The following is a 26,954-nucleotide window of genomic DNA, read 5'->3' on the forward strand; positions in this document are numbered from 1 at the left end:
GCATTTGACGGGCACAGGTGGTTGCATTTGACGGGCACAGGTGGCTGCGTTTGAAGGGCACAAGTGGCTGCGTTTGACGGGCACAAGTGGCTGCGTTTGATGGGGGAGGTTCAGTATTTTTCAGTTTGTTTAAAAAGACACTAAGCGGCCCAAGCGGAAGTGGGAGCTCGTCGGTAATCGTGATGCATCGTGATGCATCGTGGAATCGAATCGAATCGAAACGTTGAGCAGATAATCGTAATCGAATCGAATCGTGAGCCCAGTGAAGATGCACACCCCTACTTAATATACACAAGGTAAGTATACATTTTTTCATTTTTATTCCAACAATGTATTAAAAACATTGCTATAGACATATCCATATCCTGCTACTCTTCCTTTTATAAGTGTATCACTGCAGGTATGATAGAGTCTCCTTGCCATGATTAAGTTTCAACTTTGGGAGGACCTGTCTTAGATGATCTGCATCCGTGCCACAACGGAGGACTGTGTGCCCCCTAATGTGGAGTTCCCGCATCCGCTGGGATAGACTTGTACTATTTGGGTCTCCTGCATTTTGACTGTGCCCCAGCATTAAATATGATGATTGCTCTAAAATATTAATTATATATCAAGCTCTCGAAGAAGCGATGGTTTATCCCGCGAAACATGTTGAGCGTCCAACACACAGATGGTATATGTTTTAGTTGGCAATAGTCATCTCCTATTGGTCACTCCATCTGTGATTCTATAGAGCTGAATGTTCAAGACACGGCTCTCCATGTCTATTTTTTAGATGTTTTGTAGACATGTGCGATTAGTTTCGTACGAATCGAAAATTTGTACGAATTTACGTAAATTCGTACATTTGGCAGGATCCGAAATACGAATTGCTATACTTCTGAAATTTGTACGAAATTTCGTTTACAAGTTTCGGAATCCAAATTCTGTTACAACGGAAAAGTGACTGGTGTTTTGTTGACCAATCAGAGGTTTTCTTCTGCTGCTGAGTGAGGGTTGGGAAAATGACCTTCTCTAATACGGGAATGGGAGAATGGTACTGGTAGTCGATGGGAGATTCAGAATCGGACAAAATAAGAATGTTCGTTAATCACTGTTATTCATTATGATGAAGTTAAAAACCCAGGAAGTCAGCACAGCACAGGGATGGTGGGAGCCCCTCTTAACCACTTCCCAACCGGCGTACGACTATATACTTCGGCAGAATGGCACAGGCAGGCAAATTGGCGTACAGGTACGTCCATTTGTATTTGCCACCCTGCCATCGCGAGCGCGCTGGTCGGGACCCCGTGATTCCGGTCGCGGGTCCCGCGAGTCCGGTCGCGGGTCCCGCAGACTCGATCGCCGTGGGGATACTCACGATTGTCTCACGGGGAGGCTGACCGGGGAGATGCCGATGTAAACAGAATCTCCCCGTTCTGCCTAGCAACAAGTGACACTGATCTCTGCTCCATGTGATTGGAGCAGAGATCAGTGCTCAATAACACACAGCCCAGCCCCCCACAGTTAGTAACACGCCCCTAGAACACACTTAACCCCTACACTACCACCCCCTGGTTAACCCCTTCACTGCCAGTGTCATTTACACAGGAATCCGTGCATTTTTATAGCACTGATTGCTGTATAAATGACAATGGTCCCACAAATGTGTCAAAAATGTCTGATGTGTCCGCCATAATGTCGCAGTCACAATAAAAAAAAATCGCTGATCGCCGCTATTATTACAGTAGTAAAAAAATATATATTAATAAAAATGCCATAAAACTATCCACTATTTTGTAAACGCTATAAATTTTGCACAAACCAATCAATAATCGCTTATTGAGATTTTTTTACCAAAAATATGTAGAAGAATACGTATCGGCCTAAACTGAGGAAATTTTTTTTATTTATATATTTTTGGGGGATATTTATTATAGCAAAAAGTAAAAAAGAATGCGTTTTTTTCAAAAATGTCACTCTATTTTTGTTTATAGCGCAAAAAATAAAAACCGCAGGGGTGATCAAATACCACCAAAAGAAAGCTCTATTTGTGAGAAAAAAGGGACATCAATTTTGTCTGGGAGCCACGTCGCAAAACCACGCAATTGTCAGTTAAAGTGACGCTGTGCCGAATCGCAAAAAGTGGTCTGGTCTTAAGCCAGCAAAATTATCTGGTCTGAAAGTGGTTAATGAGCACAGCACGGGAATGGTGGGAGCCCCTCATAATGATAAATTCATCATAACAAATGTTTGTAATTGTTACGAAAAGTTAACGAACCTAATGAAAATTTGGATTTCATACGAAACCAAATTGCGAAATACGAATTAACGGCTAATATGAAACTGAACGGAGCAAAGCGAAACACATTTATTGACGGTGCACATGTCTAATGTTTTGTATACATTGTTGGAAGAAAAATAGATTTTTTTATTTTGGTCCTTCGCACAGTACCATAAAATTCCACAATAGCCTCAATTAAATTCTCTTTCAATTTGATAGGACGTAGGTAGCAGTTTTATGTGTCTCTATATTTGGCACCCCTTTTTCAATATTGCACATTTGCAGTTTTTATATATTTGAATTGTATGAAAAGGTAGATGAGATCTTAATAAGAGATAAAGATTTGATCATTTAGGAGCACTACACTATTTTTGTGTTAATTTACTTATTTATGTTTGGAGCTGCTCCTTAGAGAAACACTTATTTTATTTTATTGATCATGGTATAACAGCTGGTGAGGTAGTGTGAGGACATTTTTTCATTCATTCTCATTATACGGAAAACTTTTTTTTCATTTTGGATATCGTAAAGGAGGGCTATGACCCTTATCACTTTCAGTTTTTTTTTTTTGCCATCTGTGTCCCATTGAGGAAAATGTACCTTCACTTCCAGTTTTATAGGTAAAACTGGAAATAAGAGGAAATCCCTGCAAATTAAGGTAATCCCTTGGGGCCCCCCAGGTCACTAGAACAAGTTTTCCCATTCAAAGACTTCTCTTATATTACTGTTCTGGGGACAAACCAAAATTTGAGATTTTCTTTTCTTTTTGCCTTTAGTTATACTTTAGTTATACTATTTTGTAACTAAAGCCAAAGTATTGTTAAGTCCTTAAAGTGACAAATATGGCTAACTCTGTGTACACTATAAATGGCTACAATTTACATTACTATGGGGGTTATTTACAAAAGGCAAATACACTTTGCACTACAAGTGCACGTGAAAGTGCATTTCGAAGTGCAGTCACTATAGATCCGAGGGGGACATGCAAGGAAAATAAAAAAACAGCAAAACAGCACTTTAGCCTGCACATGTTTGGATGATAAAATCAGAAAATAAGTATACTTTGGGGGTTATTTACTAAAGGAAAATCCACTTTGCACTACAAGTGCACTTGGAAGTAAAGTCGCTGTAGATGCGAGGGGGACATGCAAGGAAAATAAACAGCTTTTTAGCTTGCACATGATTGGATGATAAAATCAGCAGAGCTTCCACTCATTTCCGATCTACCCCTTAGATTTAGAGCGACTGCACTTCCAAGTGCACTTGCAGTGCCAAGTGGATTTGCCTTTCGTAAATGACCTCCTTTGTGTTTGGTTATCCAAAGTATCTTTGCAATACTTTTCCCAAACACAATAAAAATTATTGAATTTAAAACAAAATTATCTGTGTACTTACCTATTTTTAATCTGGCCTGGTCTCGTCACTTGATTCAGTAGCTCTGGGTCCAATGTGTCAGTGAGCAACTGCTGTAGGAAAAAAATATTAAATTCAAATAAAAATGTAAATAAATAACAAATAATATGGAGTTCAAAAAACAATAATAGTCCAATCAAGACTTTGTAAATACACAAAAAATGCAAAAAGTAGTTTTTTCAACTGTGCAAAGTAGTGCAAAAGGGAAGGGAAGGGAAGTAATAAGCTTACAAGTGCAGAGGATAAATAAATGTGGTAAAAAACTTGCAGACCACTTTAAAATCCACAACCAGTGTGCTCTAGCCTCTCACCTCCAGTAGAGACCCCTAACGGGTCTAATCATGCATCTAGATAATATTTACTGGCAATCTGTACTTCATTCCTCTCTGTTGGAGATATCACAGCGGGACAGAGGCACGGACACAGCTCCTTTCCTGTGCGGTCTAGGTTTTAGAATGACCTATCTCCAAAGCTCCTCCACTTAGAGAATGTTATTCAAGGACAAAAGGGATCTCCATTGTGTAGTAGTTAAAACAATTACATTTATTAACCGATTGCCAAACGCTTTATGCCGATATACGTTGGCAGAAGGGCTTGTACAGGCAAACTAACATACCTGTACGTTGCCCTTTAAGAGGCGGCCAGTGGGCACACGTGATTGCCTCACGGAGAGGAAGAACAGGGAGAAGCTAAAGTAAACAAACATCTCTCCATTCTGCCTAGAGATAGCATCACTGATCTCTGCTTCCTGTGATCGAGAGCAGAGATCAGTGATGTGTCACATATAGCCATGCCCCTGAGTTAGAAACACTCCCCAGGACACAATTAACCCCTACACTGCCCCCTAGTGGTTAATCCCTTCACTGCCAGTGTCATTTACACAGGAATCAGTACATTTGTATAGCACTGATTGCTGTATAAATGACAGTGGTCCCAAAAATGTGTCAAAAATGTCCGATGTGTCCGCCATAATGTCGAAGTCATGATAAAAATTGCTGATCACAGTCATTACTAGTAAAAAAAAATATTAATAAAAATGCCATGTCCTATTTTGTAAACGCTATAACTTTTGCGCAAACCAATCAATAAGCGCTTATTGAGATTTTGCTTACCAAAAATATGTAGAAGAATACGTATCAGCTTAAACCGAGGAAAACAATATATTTAATTTAATAATTTTATATATTTTGGGAGATATTTATTATAGCAAAATGTAAAATATAATGCTTTTTTTCAAAATTGTCACTCTTTTCTTGTTTATAGCGCAAAAAATAAAAAGTGCAGGGGTGATCAAATACCACCAAAAGAAAGCTCTATTTGTGGGAAAAAAAGGACATCAATTTTGTTTGAGAGCCACATAGCATGACCGCGCAATTGTCAGTTAAAGCGAGGCAGTGCCAAATCACAAAAAGTGCTCTGCTCAGGAAGGGGGTAAATTCTTCTGGGGCTGAAGTGGTTAAAAAGTAGCAACTTACATCTCAAATTACAAATATCAGCAGCGTGTAAAACACAGACTTCCGGTCTCGGACATGACCACAAGTGACATCACCCGGCTTCTCCCGATGCGTTGCGTCACTGACACGTGACTTTTTCAAGGGTTTGAAAAACCCATTAGTTGTTACAACTTACAGTTCCAATGTTGTTCTGGTGGAAATAGCCATTGTACAGAGCAGGTAAGTATAACATGTTTATTATAAAAAAACAAACAAACAAAGGTTTACAATAACTTTAAGCTACTGAGGTCTGCAAACAACACTAAGGCCCCTTTCACACTGGGGCGGGAGCGGCGTCGGCAGTAAAGCGGCGCTATTTTTAGCGCTGCTTTACTGTAGTTTTAGCGGCGCTATGCGGCCGCTAGTGGGGTGGTATTAACCCCTGCTAGCGGCCGAAAAAGTGTTAAAACCGCCCGCAAAGTGCCGCTGCAGTGGAGCTTTGCCGGCGGTATTGCCGCGCTGCCCCATTGATTTCAATGGGTAGGAGCGGTTTAGGAGCAGTGAATACACCGCTCCTTCACAGCTCCAAAAATGCGGCCCGTTAGCGCACCGCTCCATCCTGCTAGTGCACCGCTCCAGTGTGAAAGCCCTCCGGCTTTCACACTGGAGTGAAAGGGGCCAGATTTTTTCACGCGCTATACGAGCGCTGTTTTTAGTGCTGTAGCACCTGAAAAATTCCCCAGTGTGAAAGGGGCCTAAAGCAAAACTGGAAAATATTTGCAAAGGATCCTAAAGCTCTACCGTCTACCGTAAAAGTTGTTTTTTTAGTCATGTTCAGGGTTAATCATGTCAACAATAAAGATATACTGAAATGAACAACCAGTCCACTTTTGCAGCAGGAGCTGGATGCTGCCAGGAGTTCTTGCTGCAAAGTCTGTGTGGTGCCAGGGAGGGAAAGCAGTAAAGTTCTCAGGAGCATAGATGAAGGTAAGTATTTTACTATCTGGGTTTTAATGAGTGGGATAAGTTAAAATGTAAAAGGACACTTTACTAAAAAGAGAAGCGGTTCTTTTAAGCATTAAAACCTTACTCCAGTTTTACTGTGATTTTAATAGTTTAAATAGTGTGGTGTCTCTCATCTATTCAGACTTTAAATAGATAGTTTAGACTAGGGATCTTAACCACTTGCTTACCGGGCACTTAAACCCCCCTCCTATCCAGACCAATTTTCACCTTTCAGCGCTGATGCATTTTGAATGACAATTGCGCGGTCCTATAACATTGTACTCAAATGACATTTTTATCATTTTTTTCCCCCCAAATAGAGCTTTCTTTTGGTGGTATTTGATCACCTGTGCGATTTTTTATTTTTTTAAAATTTTGTTATAAAATTTTAAAATGGGTCATTTTTGTCATTAATATACGCTGATGAGGCGGCATTGATGGGCACCGATAGGTGACAGTGATGGGCACTGATGGGTGGCAGTGATGGGCACTGATCGGTTACACTTCTAGGTGACACTAATTGGCACTACTGGTGGGCATTGATAGGTGGCACTTTGGGCACTGATAGGTGGCATAAATGAGGCACAATTGCCTCTTCCTTTTTCGGGACCGATGTCCCTTTAAGATGAGCTGGTGATCGGCTTTTTATTTCTCCTCCGCTCTCAGCGTGAGGAGGAAAAAAAACAATCACCAAGCTTTTATTTTGATCATGTGATCAGCTGTCATTGGCTGACAGCTGATCACATGGTAAGGGGCCGGGACTGGATCGGTGATCACCCGAGTCTCAGTGACTCTGTGATCACAGCGTGCTCTGCGTGCACCCTGTAAGGCACGCGCAGGGAGCATGCACAAGGGAGGCCATCATATGACGGCCTCCCAGGAATTCAGATACGCGCTTTGGCCACCATTCGGCCATAGCACGAATGTCAAGTGGTTAAACTGGTGGCCCTCCAGCTGTTGCAGAACTACAAGTCCCATGAGGCATTGCAAGGCTGTTATAAGCATGACCGCCACAGGCAAATGATGAGACTTATAGTCCTGCAACAGCTGAGCAAGTTTGAGAACTCTGCTTTAGACCAAGCTGGTCCAAATGAACTATTTTCTTTACTAACAGATGTGCCCATTGGGAGCGCAGTATACACTGTATGTAGTGTAGCACTAACCCCGAAGGAGCTTCTGAATTTTTCTGGGTTTACCAATTACCCCCACTCATTGTCCTTGTCCTTGTCTAGGGGTTCCCAGGGTTGATAACCCAGTAACTGTAGAGACCAACACTTGAATTCCTTGTTAGGATTTTTATTTTACATAAAACAGTTGAACAAACTCAGTCTCTAAGTTGGGAATAGAGGGTATAAGAGTAAAGTTTAGCTCAGGTGGTTGGAACTGCTGACTTCAATAAAAGTCTCTCTCTCTGTACACAATCCAAGGAACAGCCGCTCCAAACTGGACTCTTTAACTGTTGGAAAAATCCTTAAGTTTGGGTTTACCAGCCAACAGGTAATTCTAGCTTTTCAAAGTCTCTCACACAGACTTGGTTGGAAACTTAGTTACAACTGGAAGGATAGAAGTAGGAACTTTTATTACTGTACCAGAATCTTTAAACTGGTCCGGCAATACTGTAAGGCCGCGTACACACGGGCGGACTGTTCGCCCAACTTTGTCCGTCAAACAGTTTCGGCAAACAGTCCGCTCAAAATTAGCATGGACGGACATGGCCACACACGACGAACGAACAGTTTGCTGAAACCGTGCGCAATGACGTGAACGGCACGTACGACGGGACGAAAAATACGACGTCCTATACACTGCATTATAACTTTCGGCGTGTTAAGCCTTTCTGAGCATGCGCGGAACTTAGTTTGTCGAACAAGCCTACACACGGGCGGACTGTTCGCTCAAACAAAGTTTCAGCGGACAGTTTTTCGGAATTTCCGAAAAACCTTGTTCGTCAAACTGTCCGCTGAAACTGTCCGCTGAACGCCCACACACGAGCGGACTGTCCGCTGAAACACTGTTCAGCGGACAAAGTTGGGCGAACAGTCCGCCCGTGTGTACGCGGCCTAAGAATTGTGGATTCAATCACTGTCCATGACAGTTCAGCTTCCAGGCTCTTACCGAGAAGCCAGCCCTGTGCGTGGCTCTCTTACTGAAGCGTCCTCCCCTGGTCGCATGTAGAGTTGCTGGGCCTCTCCAAACCCGAGACAGCACCGGAATACCTTAGAATCCTCCTTCCAGTTACTGCGCCTCAAGCTAGCCAGCTCTGAGGCTTGGAAACAGATGGATCCGCACCCCAGGCCAAGAGGGGGCTGGTCAGGAGGACCAGTAGCACGGAGTCAGCAACAACTTCTGGACCGGAATCCAGAACCATGTGACTTCGGCACCTTAAGTACCCTCTCCCAGATTACACAGTGAGACAAACGCGCCCACTGATTGGCTCCGAGATAGAGATTAGTACCCAATGCGTCCAACCAGACTGCGTTCTAAAGCCTCCCACAGGTGTACTACCCCACCTATGACCAGGCAGAACTTCTATACAGCCCAGCCAAATTGATGCCAAAGTACAATTTAGCACAATTAACCCCAAAACTTACTACAGTTTTGAGCAAAAACTAAATTTAAACACATAGCACGTACTGCATTAGAAGTAGCAGCACTACAGTAGTATAAGCTAAATACAGTACACATTGCTGTGTTCCAGCAGCAGCACAGGGACTTTCTGTCCTGTTCCCACAACAAAATCGAGTTGGGCTGAGTGCTAATCAGCTACTCGTAGGAAGCTTTGTAGTTTATGAATGGACACAAGTTATTCGTAACAGACTAGAAATGGAGCCTGGACAGGGAAATTACATATGTTTGATATAAAACAAGCTTTCCTTGCCATTTGCACCCACTGTGGTTCAATTTTTTTTTGTTGTGCAAAGAAACATGCTATGCTATTTATCACAACTAATGGAACATTAATCTGTCAGTACATAGTAAACATGGCTGTATATAAGTTTAATATTCAATCATGACATAAGTCTTTACAATATTGATCCCTGTAAGCTTTGTAGGCTAGGGTTTATGTGTTTTCAAAAATTCCAGTATATAATTATATATGAAATGGTGACATAAGTGACACCCTAAAACAAATGATCTTGTGCATTCCATATTAACAACAACTGCAAGCATGCGAAAAATGTGTGACATATAGATAATGGAAGATGGGAATAGTTTCAATGTCAAAAGTGGATAAAGGACAACAATAAAAAAAGGCTGACGGTATGTCAGTAAGTGCATAGATATGTAAATGACCGGTGACCCTGAGAAGAGTTGCAGAGGCATTCTGAGCTGCTCTGAAAGGTGTTTAAATATTTCCTTGCTGGTAATTACTCTTGTAATGACCGCTCCGCAATCAATTTCTCGATCATTAAAAAGAGCAAACGTGGTTTGCAAACTGCTTAACAATTCAACTGAATGCTAGAAAGGTATCATTTTATTTCTTTAAGCTTTTTGATTTAAATCAAAACTGTACCTATTACAATCAATCAGTGTAATATGCCATGAGATAAGGGATATTGTAATGTGTTTGTAATTTTTCATCTCTTAATATACCTTAGGTAAATATGTATACAGAGCATCAAACAGTTTAGTCCTTATAGGCTATAATGCATTTAAAGTAGCATTAAACCCAAAACCAATCATTCATTATATTGCAGCTTAACAATTCTTAGATGTGATGGCTGCATTAGTTTACATTTTTAGACGTCGTTCTTCTATTTTTATCTGGTAATCCAGCCAGCAAGTTTTTCACAGCACAAACTCTCCAGCAGAATGTGTCAATTTGCATGGATAAGACAAACCACTTAATACTGGCAGGGGTGATTAAAATGTTTGGCTTTTATTAATTCATGCAAAACCCTTATCCCAAATGAAAAAATAAATGTTTGCTGTAATTGATTATAAAATGTGTGATGGATTTTGGCTTCAACTTGTTAGTGGTTCTAAACCTGCTAATACATTTAACATTAACACTACCATCGCCTCCCAAGACGGACAATGCTACTGTCTGCTGTGCCACCTATTCTCATTCCCACAGAGTTATGTCTCACTAATACTGGAGGTGTGTTGTTGGCCAGATCACCAGGTAAAAAAAGGGGAAAAGCCAAAGAAAAGGAAACTCATGCAGCCACAACATCCAATAATTGGTAAGCTGCAATATACCGTATTTATCGGCGTATAACACGCACTTTTTTCTAAATCGGGGGAAAATCGTGGGTGCGTGTTATACGCCGATCCCCACTGATCCCCCGCTGATTGTGGGTGGAGGAGCGAGCGCCGCTGATATTTATACATAGCTGAGTGTACTTGGCTATCCTCGGCTAGTTCCGCTCACAGTCACGACCAGTCCCGCCCTATGATGGACATAACACAGGGACTGGGCGTGACTGTGAGCGGAGCTATCCGAGCCTAGCCGAGTACACTCAGCTATGTATGTATATGGGCGGCACTCGGCTCTGCTCACAGTCATGCCCAGTCCCGCCATTGGACCTGTGTTATGTCCATCATAGGGCGGGACCGGGCGGGACTATGAGAGGAGCTGAGAAGAGCTGAGATACACAGGACCGGCTCTGTGTATCTTGGGGGCGCCATTTTCAAACTGCAGTGACACTGGCATGTCAATGCAGTTTAACTGCAGCCTGGGCAAATCTTCAAATGACACTGAGAAGGCTGCAGATGGACACTGATAAGGCTGCAAGGCTGCAAATGACACTGACAAGGCTGCAAGGCTGCAAATGAAACTGACAAGCATGCAGATGGACACTGATAAGGCTGCATTGATGGGCATTTAAGTGTAAGATTTGCTTTCTCTAAATGCAGAGGTGGTACTTTGAGAGCAGAACAAAACAGCATTTCTGTTTTAAACCAAATGGGTTCATATACAGTGCATCCAGAAAGTATTCACAGCACTTCACTTTTTCCACATTTTGTTATGTTACAGCCTTATTCCAAAATTGATTAAATTCCTTATTTTACTCAAAATTCTACAAACAATACTCCATAATGACAACATGAAAGAAGTTTGTTTGAAGTTTTAGCAAATACATTTTAGCAAATGTATTAAAAATAAAAAATGAAAAGAAATCACATGTACATAAGTATTTACAGCATTTGCTCAATACTTTATTGAAGCACCTTTGGCACCAATTACAGCCTCAAGTCTTTTTGAGTATGATGCTGCAAGCTTGGCACACCTATTTTGGGCAGTTTCTCCCATTCTTCTTTGCAGGACCTCTCAAGCTCCATCAGGTTGGATGGGGAGCGTCGGTGCACAGCCATTTTCAGATCTCTAAAGAGATGTTCAATTGGGTTCAAGTCTGGGCTCCGGCTGGGCCACTCAAGGACATTCACAAAGTTGTGCATAGCCCCTCCTTCGTTATCTTGACTGTGTGCTTAGAGTTGTTGTCCTGTTGGAAAAAGAACCTTCGTCTCAGTCTTTTGTCCAGAGCACTCTGAAGCAGGTTTTTATTGAGGATGTCTCTGTATATTGCTGCATTCATATTTCCTTCAATCCTGACTAGTCTCCCAGTTCCTGACAGTGAAAAACATCCCCACAGCATGATGCTGCCACCGCTATGCTTCACTGTGGGGGTGATATTGACCAGGTGATGAGCTGTGCCTGGTTTCCTCCAGACATGACCCTTGCCATTCAGGCCAAAGAGTTCAATCTCTGTTTCATCAGACTAGAGAATTTTGTTTGCAATGGTATGAGAGTCCTTCAGGTGCCTTTTGACAAATTCCAGGTGGGCTGTCATGTGTCTTTTACTGAGGTGTGGCCTCTGTCTAGCCACTCTACCAAACAGGCCTGATTGGTGGAGTGCTATAGAGATGGTTGTTGTTCTTCTTCCACAGAGAAATGCTGGAGCTCTGTCAAAGTGACCATCAGGTTTTTGGTCACATCCCTGACTAAGACCCTTCTCCCCTATTGCTCAGTTTGGCTGAGTGGCCTGCTCTAAGAGGAGTCTTAGTGGTTCCAAACTTCTTCCATTTACGGTTGATGGAGGCCACTGTGCTCATTGGGACCTTCAATGCTGCAGAAATTTTTCTGCATCCTTCCCCAGATCTCTGCTTCGATACAATCCTGGTTCAGAGGTCTACAGACAATTCCTTGGAATAAAATCGCTTGGTTTGTGTTCTGACATACACTGTAAACTGTGGGACCTTATTTAGACAGGTGTGTGTCTTTCAAAATCATGTCCAATCAACTGCATTTATGACAGGTGGACTCCAATCAAGTTGTAGAAACATCTCAAGTATGATCAGTGGAAATAGGATGCATCTCAGCTCAATTTTGAGTGTCATGGCAAAGGCTGTGAATACTTACTCTATGTACATGCGATTATTTTTATTTTTTATTTTTAATACATTTGCAAAGATTTCAAACAAACGTCTTTCATGTTGTCATTATGGGGTATTGTTTGTAGAATTTTGATGGAAACACTGAATTTAATCCATTTTGGAATAAGGCTGTAACATAACAAAATGTGGAAAAAGTGAAGCGCTGTGAACACTTTCCGGACGCACTGAATACTTTAACTTTGACACCAAGAGGATTTGTTCCATTTCTATAAGATTTTTTTTGTTTTGTCTTTGTTTTGTTTTTTTGTTTTTTTAGTATGATTCGAATCCTAAAAACCTACCTTAAAGGGGTTGTGGACCTTCGTGTTTCTTCACCTTAATACATCCTATGCATTAAGGTGAAAAAACACCTGGCAGTGACCGGCCCCTCATCCCCCATTTTACTTACCTGAGCCCTGGAACTTGACCTGGCGGGAACGTGCTCTCTCTTTGCCCAGGGTTCTCGGCTCTTGATTGGATAGATTGTTAGCAGCACAGCCATTGGCTCCCGCTCCTGTCAATCAAATCGAATGACGTGGGTGCCGGGGGGCAGGGCCAAGTCATACATTCGGCGGCTATGGACACCGAATGGTGGACCCGGGAGCACGCCCACAAGGTAACCCCCTCGGGAGAGTGCTTCTCCTAGGGGGTTATCTGATGTGGGGAGGAGCCGTGAAAGCCACCGAGGGACCCGGTAAGACGAGGTTTGAGGCCACTCTGTGGAAAACGAGCTGCACAGTGGAGGTAAGTATGATATGTTAAAAAAATAAAAATAAAAAAATAAAAATGAACCCTTACAATCACTTTAAGCATAACGTGAAAATTGAGAGTCTACACTGCACCTGAGTACATCATTATAGTATACTGTCATGTAAAGGGAAGTTTAGCCTGAAAGATGGAAGCTTCAATAATCCCATATGTTTAAATGGTGCCCCCATCTTATTAAAATTTTAACACTTTTATATAGATCTGTAAAGGTATTTTTATTTGAACTAGCATGGAAAAAGATTTATGAATTGAATCACTAAACAGAGCCGCTGATGGCATGTTGTATACAATCCTGCAAACGGAACAGCAGGGGATTTGCTCCTCTCTGGCTATTCTATAGAAACGTACCAGAACATAGATAATGCTGTTTAAATAAATAGCAGGTCAGAAAGACTGTTGTGACTCTTATTTGCCTTAGGGAGCCTGATGCTGTTCTGGAATATGGATTCAGTGGGAGGTAATAGGAAGCTTTCTTCCACAACAGATAAAAAGGAAAAATGTGTATAGACATCTTATCAAAAAAGGCTTCCTTAAACTAGCCCCATTTGATAAATGAATGCAATTAAAGATTTTTAAAGATTTTTCCATATCTTTGCAGCTGTTTTATTATTTTTTGAGACAGCAGACAATTTAAAAGTGTGATCTGATGGATTCATCCAGCCAGAGCTCATTGTATACAAAATTGCATCCAGGGTAGAAATCAAAATACAGGCCACCATGCTGGAAATCGTACTGAGAGCACTACACCATTTCATTATTAAACTATTATGACTATTATAGAAAGTATAAATCAACAAAAGGTCAGCACAGTGGACATCCATTTTCATAAAGTCTTTTTTCAAGTTTCAAACATCAGTATAATTAATTTGATCCAGCATTATAACAGGGTGTCATAGGGTATATTATATTTGGCATATCAATGAGAGCTCCACACAAAATAGCAATGTTTTGGGACAACCCTTTCTAATGCCAGGAGTCTTATGTATGAAGCTATCTCACTGATTTGACAGACCAACACTTCCAAATCTTGCTAAAATGGTGACCTTTTGCCAGTGTTGAAAAGGTATTACAAGTGTTACTGTGAAGTAACCAGGCTATCAATCATGTCATAGAACATGCTGAAATTTCAGCAAAAATTCTGAGATTTCAGTAAAGTTTATTGGAGTCAATAGGAGAGGCAAAATTATTATTATTTATTTATTTTTTTTATTTTTTTTTGGTTTATAGGTGTGAAATGGGCTTTTAATTGCTTCTGAGGGTTACCGAAGTTCCTTTCTACTAAACTGGACCAGTTCATGTGTCAAAAATCAATCTCTCATTACCCTCATTATTTTTCACTTTTCTCACAGGAAGAAAACAGACAGCAAACAAATTAAAATAAAATGAAAACATGTAAAGTGACAGTACACAAAGGGAAAACATATTATAAATGATATTCAATTAAATAAATTTACAAAAATAAACACTAAATTAAAAAAAAATATATATTTTTTCTAGAAAAGTTTAACTAAGCAGCAAAGTGAGCAGCAAATTGAACTTTTTACGTTTGTGACATTTTTCCAGCAGTTAAATTGGTAATTTGGGGGAAATACAAAAAAAGTTACTGCTTTACTGTCTGTTGTGTACAGAGCTCTAAAGTTCAAGCTGAAATGTACAAGCAAATCAATGATTCACAGGTGTATGTCATCCCCCCTCCCTCCTATTGTCTATTGATGGCTCCCTCCAAAGTATCAATTAGAGAGAGGGAGCCTGTAGGCTAACAGCTCCTTATGTGTTCTGTCTTTAGAAAACCTGTAATGGTCTGTAAATTCGGTGTCATGGGTGCACCTTGTACAAACATTTAAAACAAAGAGCCTAGAAACATAAATCCAACATTAATTATAATTTACCTCTAGCCATGTTTGAATTGTCTTACAGCTGAGTCTGAGCCTCTGTTTCCTCACTTCCAATTCAGACCTAATCTATATATAATCCACTCAATATTACTAAAGAATAGTTTGAACTTTTGGGCAAGTATAGGAAGTAATGACTAAGAAAGGTATAAGTGGTAGATCTCTATGCAGTTGCCGCTCACACATACAGGTAATTGTGAAAACGGCATCAACCATTGAAGTAGGAGGGTTAGGTATAAGTTGTGATGCTTTAGTTCTGATTTAAATAAAACTTTTTTAAGGGCAACCCGTGATGAAAGAAATATATATACTGCTTAGCTTAAAATTTTAGCTGCCTAGTCATGCTGATCTTCTGGCTTTAATACTTTCTCAGTCTCTAGCCTAAGGCCCCTTTAACACAGGGTGGATTCCATGCAGAACCCATTCCGATCAGCTCACAGACTCGCTGATCAGAGCAGAGTACATCTGTGTCCACTCTGCTTCTGCAGAACAGATTTGGACAGAGCCCGCTCTATGGGCAGCCTATGTGAAATAGACTGCCTGTCCATTTACACCCAACTACCATCCAATCTGATTCACCTAAACAGAAGAGAAAAAAATTCCCTTAAGTCTTTTTTCATCAGACCAGATCAAACTTGGAGGTAGGTGGGTATAAACCCACCTTCTTATCAGGTCCACCTGAAAAATGGACAGGTGGACCCAATCAGATGGCCTATGTGAGAGGGGCCTAAATCTGAACTACACACATGTTCCAGGTAAATTACTCAAAATAGTTTGGCAGTGTGAGCTTAAGCATTTATTTTATGACGGGTCTGACTGGGGATAAAGAGAAGGCAAATTTATTAAATACTTTCTTCAGCTCTGTGTATACAAAGGACCATGGGGGAGGCCATGGCCATAATGGGGGTGGTATTGACACAGCCCCAAATAATCCACAATGGGTCAAAAGTGATATGATCCAGAAATATTTATACAGAATAAGATGGATAAAGCACTTGGACCAGATGGCATACACCCACAGATCCTAAAAGAATTGAGCTCTGTCATTTCTAAGCCATTGTTTCTAATTTTAGGGACTCTTTAATGACTATTGACTGGCATAGTACCACTGGATTGGCATAAGGTCAATGTGGTGCCTATAATTCAAAAGGGATCAAAGTCTTTACTAAGTAACTATGGACCTGTTAGTTTAACTTCTATAGTTGGGAAGATACTGGAGAGTCTAATAAAAGACTACATAGATGATTTCTTGCTGAAAAAAAAAGGTACCAGGCCATTTTTTGCGATGCGGCACAGCATTAATTTAACTAAAAATTGCGCAGTCGTGCGGCGCCATTCTCAAACAAAATGGATGCCCTTTTTTCCCACAATTTAAAGCTTTCTTTAGTTGGTAATTGATCACCTCTATGATTTTTATTTTTTGCGCTATAAAAAAAAAAGCCGGACAATTTTGAAAAAAAATGTTTTAACTTTTTTTGCTGTAAAACACACCCAACGGTTACAGCGCCGCATGAAGAGGAGCTAGGCGATCACAGCTCCCGCCACGCTCCCCCGAATACTGCACAACACAGATCAGCCAAAGCCTGAGGTATTCTCCCAATGTCCTCTCCCCTGCCAGGGGAACACTTATGGATCATTTTGTTGAGCGATCCACGGCCCGAACGGCCACCGCTCCTCCCGGAAATAGGGGACATGACACATGCTGCAGCCAATATGTCGCTCCCTCCCTCTGCTGTGCTGAACACTGGAGAACTGCCCACGAGTATGCAGGCTCCCTCTATACCAACACCGATGGACCCAGCCTCTCCTGCAAGTATTGCCCAGGCTATGGTGACTCTTTTGACCCCTATGGTCACCCAAGCAGTGGACCAAGCAGTCCTTAAAGGGATAGAACACCTCCATAAAGAACTGCAGTCACAAGCCCTACGAATTGATCAACTGGAGGAGCAAATCTTTTCCATAGAGGATGATGCTGTGACCATGTCTGCTGCCATTGCCATGTTCTCCACAGCTCAGAAGGATCTACAAGAAAAAGTGGACGGTTCAGAAAATCGCTCAGGTTGCAACAGCTTGCGCATCATTGGATTTCCTAAATCGTATTCCCCCTCCAGGCTTACCACCATCTGTTCCTCCACCATCCCGGAGCAGCTGGAGTTACGCACTCCATGCTTAGTGGAACGTGCGCATCGCATTGGCCAGCCATCAGAAATGCGTTCCAAGCCTTGACCAGTGATTGTTAGATATCTCAACTACACAGACCAATACAGCATAATTCAAAAATTTTGCAGAGTGCACAACTTATCTGTTGACAACCATCCATTACTACTCTTTGCAGATTACTCTATTGAAGTTATGTGCCAGTGCAAAGCCTTATTTGCTGTTTGCTCCTCACTTTACAACCATCACATTAAATTTACCCTAACGTACCCAGCAACCCTGCACATCCAACCAGACACGCGCCTTTATTTCACTTCTCCATCTGAAGCAGAGCACTACCTTAGCACTGCACAACCATCAGCTATGGAACAGGAAGATCCTTCCACCTTCCTCACCCAGAAGATCTGCTTCATCTTCCAGAAGTCAGCAAAGTCCTCAAAAACCTCCCTACAAGAGGGTGCGCTTTGGACCTCTGGATGATAAATCTGCACACTGTTGACTGCCTACTCCATCCATCATTGGTAGACTTTGTCTCTTCTATTTTGCAGCCCACCATTTCTATTATCACCCACCCTTGGCCTCAAGTGCCCCTTGCCTCCCCTGATAGGTGAGGCTCCCTCCCATTGAGGGACCAAGGCTCTTTTTTTCTCTCTATCCCTCCCAGGGGACCCTACTGACTGAAGCCTGCTGCCTGAAGCACTGTATTGAACTCTCCAACCTGTTGTCTCTTCTTTAATTTTGGTTCCCCCTCTCTGCTCTCCCCCTTCCCTTGTTCCCTATTTCTCCTCAACACCCCCCTACTCTCCCTTTCCCACCTCCCCTACCCCCTCCTCAGAGCTGGCTCATACATTCATGCTCAGGGAGAGCGCTCTCTGGCAGGAGTGTTTTGGAAGTGTTCGCCATAGGGAAAAAAGTGAAATCCCACACAGGTTTTTGGAGACTTGCCCTCCCTTTTATTGTTATTTTACGTGTCTGGTTAACTGTTCTCTGTTTTCTCAAGTTCTCTTTAGTACACCACCAAAGTCTTTCTGATACTGAATCCGACAGGGCGATGTCTGTCCGGGCTACCTTACGGTTACCTATTATGTCAGTCATGGCTCCTTGGGATGCTGGGGGTCACTTAAAGGTAATCTCATGGAATGTTAAGGGGCTCCATTCCCCCAATAAACGGATGCAAATTTTGAGGCACCTTAAGTGTCTGCGAGCAGATGTTGTGCTACTATAGGAGACCCATCTGGCTGCAGAGGACTTTCCTCACCTTTCTAAATTATGGATGGGTTAGGTCTATGGCTCTCCAGCAGTGGGACGCAAGGCCAGAGTTGCTATTTTACTTCACAAAAATCTCCATCACACTTTACGCTCAAAAGAGATGGGCTTGGACGGTCGCAGACTCACTGTTCACCTAACGGTTGCTTCCTGTGACACCCCCTATCTCCAATGTCTATTCACCTAACTCTCCCGGACAAACCTTTTTCCAAAATTTCAACTCTTGGGCACTACAGATCCCTGAACACTTCCAACTTATAGGGGGAGATTTTAACTCTGTCATTCACATATCTGAAGATCGCACACAGGGATCCACAAGACAAACCCCATTAACTGACACTTCTACTTTGCTAGCCCAATCGGTCTCCATGCTTCACCTTACAGAAATCTGGCGCTTCTTCCACCCCATAGATCGGGAATACACCTTGTTCTCCCTTCACCTCGGCTCATTCTCCCGTATTAACTACTTTTTTTTACTCCCCGAGGTGCACTCCCTCTATTGACAGAGTTTAACATTGAGGAAATGGTTATCTCTGATCACTCCGCCATTAGTGTATAGCTCTCCAGAATAGCATTACCTTGTGCCGCTAACACCTGGCACTTCCCCCTCCTACTTGACTGACAATGACAACTTTAAACACTCCCTACAGAATGCGTGGGCAAAATTTGCCGAAACCAATGGGGCTCATCTTTTTATCTCCTATACCTCACAATTTAAAAAACTAATTTGCATCCAATATTACAAAGCTAACAGCTAATATATAGCTAATATATTTGCCTGGCAAACAGCTATGCGCACTTTTGACCATTGGTCCGCTCAGCAGGAAATCACCAGGCAATCATACTCTACCTTGCATTTCCATAGATATAGATATATAGTAACAAGGCTGGCAGTTTGTTGGCAAAACTATGTTCTGGTCGCCACCCACCAACCCATATTGGAGCTTTACGCCCCTCTACTGGTGTTATTGTTAATGCGCCCTCTGGGATCAGAACCCTCCTGACTGACTACTACAAATCGCTCTACTCTGAAGATCTTATTGACAGGGATGCAGCGGGAAAACTACTTGCAAATACCATATCCTGAGAGGATATTTGCCTTACTTTTAAACCCCTTCCTGCGGGAAAAGCCCCCGATGGACTATCTGCAGAATTTTACAAGCTGACCTATAAATCCATGTGGGCTGAGGGCCCGTACCTACCCTTTGGCTCACAAGCACATGTCAAACTCATAGCCAAAAAGAGAAAGGATCTTCTTCTTCTTCCTGGCTCCTATAGACCTATTTCCCTAATCAATGTTGATGCTAAAATTCTCTCTAAAATCATTGCATCCCGTTTGGCATGCTTCCATCCATTAATCCTCCACCAGGGCCAATTGGGATTTGTGCTGGGGCATTCTGCCAAACTTAACATCCACAAAGTCCTCCTGGTCCTCGAGTTTGCCAGGATGCACTCTGACAATGACACAGCCATTATTCTGCTTGATGCCGAAAAAGCCTTTGACAACATTAGTTTCTTCTGGCTGTTCATGGTCATGAGGGCGTTCAGCATGTCAGGCCCCATCTTACATTTTATTCAAAAGATATACGCTTCTCCAACTGCCACCCCTGACTTTATGTCTCCCGACATCCCCCTCACTAAAGGCACGCGTCAAGGGTGCCCTCTCTCCCCTCTCCTCTTCAACATCACCATTGAACCGTTATCCAGAATGTTGAATTCCCTTTCAGGCAGGGCTGGACTGGGAGTAAAAACCAGCCCTGGAAAAAATTTGATACCAGCCCCACAGCATTATTATACCAGCCCAACAGAATAACATCCTTATTTTCTTGTTCATGAAAGGGAAAGCCATACATTTTAAAGCACATTTGATGAAGAGTGTATTACATATAGATATGAAATCACATAGGGCTTATATATATATATATATATATATATATATATATAGATATAGATATAGATATAGATATAGATATAGATATAGATATAGATATAGATATAGATATATATATATATATATATATATATATATATATATATATATAGAACAAAAAGGGTATAAGATAGGCCCACAGTACCCCACTCAGCGCCTATTTCAGCAGACCAAACATTCAGAAAAATAGTAAACAGATATAATAATGACCTATCGAATTAGTCTCGAGGGTCTATAGGGCAGCAGCCATTAAAGTAGAAAAAGTCATAAAGCAAATAGTACATGGATAAAAATCAGTTCATGTCCTGAAAATATCAGTACTAACACAGCGCTAAACAATAAACAAATTAAAGTCCCAAATAACAGCATAAAAATCCAAAAGGAGATTGTGCAGAAAGGGTGACAATGATGGTATAATCAACGCTGTGAGGTGATAATAATGTTCATCAAAAAGTGCTGTAACTACTCCATCCACCAGGATTGCACCAATATTTCACCGCGTAAAGTTCGTATCCCCTCAGGGGGTTAAACTCACCAGATATAAGAATAATAAGCGCCTTTAAGGGAATAATCCCGTTTTTATATACCTTCTGGCACAAGAAGAGAGAAGATAGGGTGTAGCAGAAAGAGTGAGAGCCCAGAAGCAAGCAAGGAAGCGTGTTTGGCAGACGAACCCTGGTGGAGGACATTTGAATTGCGGTATATAAAAACGTGATTATTCCCTTAAAGGCGCTTATTATTCTTATATCTGGTGAGTTTAACCCCCTGAGGGGATACGAACTTCATGCGGTGAAATATTGGTGCAATCCTGGTGGATGGAGTAGTTACAGCACTTTTTGATGAACATTATTATCACCTCACAGCGTTGATTATACCATCATTGTCATCCTTTCTGCACAATCTCCTTTTGGATTTTTATGCTGTTATTTGGGACTTTAATTTGTTTATTGTTTAGCGCTGTGTTAGTACTGATATTTTCAGGACATGAACTGATTTTTATCCATGTACTATTTGCTTTATATATATATATATATATATATATATATATATATATATATATATATATATATATATATATATATATATACAGGGCTCAAGTCCTGCGGGGACGCATGGGAATGGAGTTCCTGTACTTTTTCCACAACAGGAACTCAGTTCCCGTTCGCAGCCGCGTCCTGCAAGACTTTGAAGTATGTGAGCTGTGTGGCAGGTGCTACACTAGCAGCTGCCGACACAGCTCGCAATAGTAAGTGGCGCACACCTGACCATTCAGGCATTGCCAGTAGGGGACCCCATGACAGCTTCCACTTCGATCTACCTGTCAATCACAGCTAGCTGAAGGGTAGATCAGGTCTAGCTCTAGCTGACGGGTAGATCAGCTACTCTGCTCACAGGACATGCAGGGAGAGAGGTGAGCTGAGGGAGGAACATCAGTTTGGGGTGGTAAGCTGAGCACAATACCTGGCAAAGTTTATTGCCAGGAGGGAAGTTTATGTGGAAATATGTGAAGGGTTGGAATAGTAGCGAGTGTGTGTTGGAGCCCTGCAGAGTTTGCAGCCCCCCCACCCCAAGCTAACATATATCTCCTAAGCAGGAACACATCACTATCTCCCCAAGCATTCTGTCCAGATAATGAGAAGTTCATTTATTTTTATTTTTTTCACAATTAAAGTTTTTATTGAATTCAAAAGTTGTATACATTGATACAGTGTTATATAACATGAAAATGACAAAAATAAAAACTGGTACAGTTTGTGGTAGTACAGTATAAGTTGTTAATTAGAATTCTATGGAAAGCATTAATATAAACAATGAGTGCATTAGAAAGAAGGGAGTGGAGTGGGGTGGAGAAGAAAAATTAAAATTGCAAATTGTGATGATGAAGATGTAAAATTTATAAAAAAACAAAAACAATGGGGGGGGGGGGTGAGGAAGAAGAGAGAAGAGAAATAAGGGCAGGAGGACGTTTGGGTAGGGGTATGTGTTGTTTAAAAACAAATAGCCTGTAAGGCCAGAGGGGGAGCAGAGTAAGTTTGAGTAACAAGACATATGAGTAATAAGTTGTGTGACAGGTATTGGTATATTGTTCAAACTTAGAGAGGGGGGGGAGACAATATGAAGGAAAAGCGGTGTATACAGAGTGAGTAGTACTAGGAGTATTCATTTTTCACAAAAAGCCATTACACATCAAGTAAGAATGCGTTGATATTCAGTTGAGAGGGTAAAAAGAAACCAAGGTTGCCAAGTTTCATGGAATGTGTTACTACTTTCTCGCTTCATTGCTAAGATTTCTTCCATCTTGTATATATATTGTGATCTTTCGACCCATTCTTTAATGGTCGGAACTCTGGTCGTCTTCCAGTATAGGGGGATTAAGCTTTTAGCTGCCGTGAGTAAATGTCGGCTTAAGGACTTTTTGTATTTACTGGTCGTGAATTTAGTAATGTGTAATAGACATGCCGCTGCATCTAAAGTCATTGTAGTGTTGGTGATTTGTTTGATCCAAATGGCGATTTCAGACCAGTAAGTGCGGATTGCAGTACACTCCCACCAAATATGTATAAAGGAGCCTATCGCATTCCCGCAGCGCCAACATATGTCTGAAGCCGAAGGTGACCATTTCTTGGTGTTTAGGGGAGTGTGGTACCACTGCGTGAGGATTTTGTACGAGATTTCTTGGTATTTAGTGCTAAGTGAGCATTTGTGTGCAAAGATGCAGGCTTTCTCCCATTGTGTATCTTGTAGGGGAATATTTAGTGCCATCTCCCATCTTTCGTTGTGTGATGGCTGAGACAACCAGCTATATGCAGTAGATGTTGTTTTGGAAGTCTTGGCGCCCCTGTAACAAATGTCCTCAAGTGGCGTCAGTCGTTGGGTAAAGGAGGATTTATATGGGTTGTTGAGCAAGAAGTCTTTTATTTGGATGTAAAACCAAGGATTTATGAGAGAGTCGCTATATTCAGAGTTAAGGACGTTTAGTGACTTAAGTTTGTTTTTGTGGAAACAATGTGTAGCTAATAGCTTCTTGTCTTGACCTGGGGAGGGACCGGTTTTATGGTATAGTCCAGGGAGGAAGTCCGGGTTATTGGTCAGGGGAGTCAGCGGGCCTGGTATGGTGGCCAAGTTGTATTGTTGGGCGGTCTTATGCCAAATGGTTAATGTGTTGGCTACAAAGGGGTTCAACATATGTCTTGTGGATTTGGAGTGCATTGTCCATGGGTAGAATAAGGCCTGTCTAGTGTTGTCGGTTAATTCGAGTCGTACCCAGTCCTTAACTTCAGCGTGGCAATGCCAGTCAATAAGTCTGGTGATGTGGGTAGCGTAACAATATTTTTTGAAATCTGGTAAGCCTAGTCCTCCTGCGTTTTTAGGCAGGGTAAGGGTCCGGAAATTAATTCTGGGTCTTTTATTAGCCCAGAGAAATTTTCTTTGCAATGACTGCAATTTGGAGAAGAAGGAGTTGGGTATCGCAATAGGCAATGCATTAAAGACATACAATAGTTTGGGGAGAATAGTCATTTTTAGGATGGCGGCTCTACCAAACCAAGAGAATGATTTGGGAGTCCATCGGGCGAGATCCTTGGCTATAGAGTTTAATAAGGGGACATAGTTTGCTGTAAAGAGGGATTCTATTGTGCGGGTAAGTTTGATTCCCAGGTATTTAAGTGTGTTCTGCTCCCATCTAAATTTATAATTCCCTTTAAGGCTATCGTAATCCGCTGTTGGTAGATTGATATTAAGAGCTTCCGATTTTGTGTAGTTAATCTTAAAATTTGAAATATAGCCAAATGTCTCAAAAATTTGAAAAAGGTTCGGAAGAGAAATATGTGGCTGTGTAATGAAAAAAAGGAGGTCATCTGCGTATGCTGCAAGTTTATATTCTCGTCTATGGACAGTAAGACCTTTGATATCTGGGGATAGATTGATTGTTCTGATCAGTGGTTCCAGGGTCAAAATAAATAGGATAGGGGATAGTGGGCATCCTTGGCGAGTACCGTTGCTGATCTGGATCGGGTGAGAGAAGATGTCATTAAAATGGAAGTAAACCCTTCCAAACAACTTTGACCTACAGGTAAGCCTAGATTAAGGCTTACCTGTAGGTCCAAGTAATATCTCCTAAACCTATATGGTTTAGGAGATATTTGCCCGAAAATGGGCACCGCTGTCTACGGCGCATGCGCCGTAGACAGCGGCGCGCAGGCGCACTAAATGCGGCAAGTCCAAGAATGGATTTGCCTAATTTGTCGACTCCCGTGCGCATGCGCGGGAGTGACGTCATCGCGGCTCCGCCGAATGGCAGCGTCGGAGCTCCGAGACGCGACTCCCGTGCGCATGCGCGGGAGTGACGTCATCGCGGCTTCTCCGCTGTCATTCGTCGGAGCTGCGAGAGACGCCACAACCAAGATGGATGCGGCGGACTACAGGTGACAGCGGCGACTTCGCTGGCTCCTGTGTCAGGTAAGTGACACATAATGAGCTACTATGCGATGCATAGTAGTCCATTATGCTTTACCTTTGCAGGGAAAAAAAGAGGAAGTAAACCCATCAGGGTTTACTTCCTCTTTAATTTTGATTTTAGCCTGTGGGGTCTGGTATAGGGCTCTGATCCAGCTCAACATGCCTCCACCTAGGCCTATATGAGCGCAAGTAGAAAACATATAGTCCCAAGAGACCCTATCGAAGGCTTTCTCGGCGTCTGTGGACACCAGAAGGCCTCCGATTTTAGAGCTCCTTCCGTAATGAAGCAAGTTCAGGGCTTTGACAATGTTGTCTCTTGCCTCTCTTCCAGGCATGAAACCTGCTTGTTCTGGGCCAATGATTTTTGGAAGTAGTGGCTTTAACCTATTTGCTATGATTTTTGCTAATAGTTTCACATCAATATTCAAGAGTGATATCGCCCTATAGTTGGCACAATGGGAAGGGTCTTTATCCGGTTTTGGAATGACCGCAACATGCGCCATAAGGAAGGAATAGGAGTTATTTTCCTGGTTTGCCAGGTGATTAAAAGCCTTCAGGAGGGGTTTAGAAAGTAAATGTGAATATGTTTTGTAATATTGGGACGTGAACCCATCTGGCCCAGGGCTTTTACCAGATTTCAGGTCTTGTATTGCGTTTTGTATTTCAGTTATGTTAATCGGGTCATTTAGTTGTGTAGCGTCAGAGGGGGGAAGAGAAGGGATTCCGCTATCTAAAAGGAACTGTCTTATCATCTCCTCTCGTGTGTGTGGTATGTGGGTAGGTCTGTGTTGCGGGGGAATCTTGTATAGTTTAGAGTAAAACTCTTGAAAAAGGTCAGCTATTTTCTCAGGTGTGTGTTCTAGAAAGCCCTTGTCATTTCGTATCGCATGTATATGGTTAGACATCTTTGCATCCCTTAGGGCTCTAGCGAGTTGTTTTCCGCTCTTATCGCTATGTTCATAAAATATGTTTTTACGGAAAAAAAGAGCTTTCTGAGTTTGAATTTGTAGCATTTGTAATAAAGAGTGCCTGCACTGGGCAAGTTCTTCCGCTGCTGAAGCCGTAAGGGATTGCTTATGCTGGGCTTCTAATTTGGTGATTCTATTGGCTAGTTCCATTATGGCAGCTGTTCGTTCCTTTTTCCTTTTGGCTCCCCATTTTATAAATTCTCCCCTGACAACGCTTTTGTGAGCTTCCCAATTGGTAAGTGGGTTGGTGTCGGAATCTGTGTTGTTGAGAAAGTATGTGTTAATAGAATCATGAATATCATCACTTATGATCAGGTCAGTCAGTAAGGCGGCATTCAGTTTCCAGTTATAGAATTTATTTTTGTTCGGGGATAGTTTGAGAGTGATAGCAGTGGGGGCATGGTCTGAGATAGTAATAATACCAATATTCTCCCTTTCCAAGTTAATGAGGTCTCTCTGGGAGACAAAAATTAAATCAATCCTGGAATATTTTTTATGTGGTGCTGAATAGAAAGTATAGTCTTTCCCTGTTGGGTGCATGGATCTCCATGAGTCCACCAGGGAAATAGAGCTCAGTAGGACCTTGATTCTTTTAAGAATTTTATAGGCAATGTGAGTATGTCCCGTGGAAGAGTCTTGGAGTGGGGATAAGGGTATGTTGAAGTCCCCTCCTAAAATAGTGCAACCCTCAGCGAACCATTTCAATTCGTTAACAATTACATTGCAAAAGGTGATATGAGCCTTATTCGGAAAATAAACATTCGCCAATGTAACTGGAGAACCTTCCCAAGTGCCTTTCAGGAAGATATAGCGGCCCTCTGGATCAATTAGTTGGTTGGTCAGTTCAAATGGTGCGTGTTTGTGTAGTAGAATGGAAACACCTTTAGTCTTTGCAAGTGGATTTGTGGCATGAAAAGACTTGGAATATTGATTATCAGTAAGTTTGGGGATATTATGACCCTTGAAGTGTGTTTCTTGTACAAATACTATAGATGGTTTCGTTTTCTTAATCTCTTTTAGAAA

This window comes from Lithobates pipiens, unplaced genomic scaffold (assembly GCF_037356315.1).
Source record: "Lithobates pipiens isolate NorthernLeopardFrog02 unplaced genomic scaffold, aLitPip1_a1.2 Scaffold_19, whole genome shotgun sequence".
NCBI classification, from domain to species: Eukaryota; Metazoa; Chordata; class Amphibia; order Anura; family Ranidae; genus Lithobates; species Lithobates pipiens.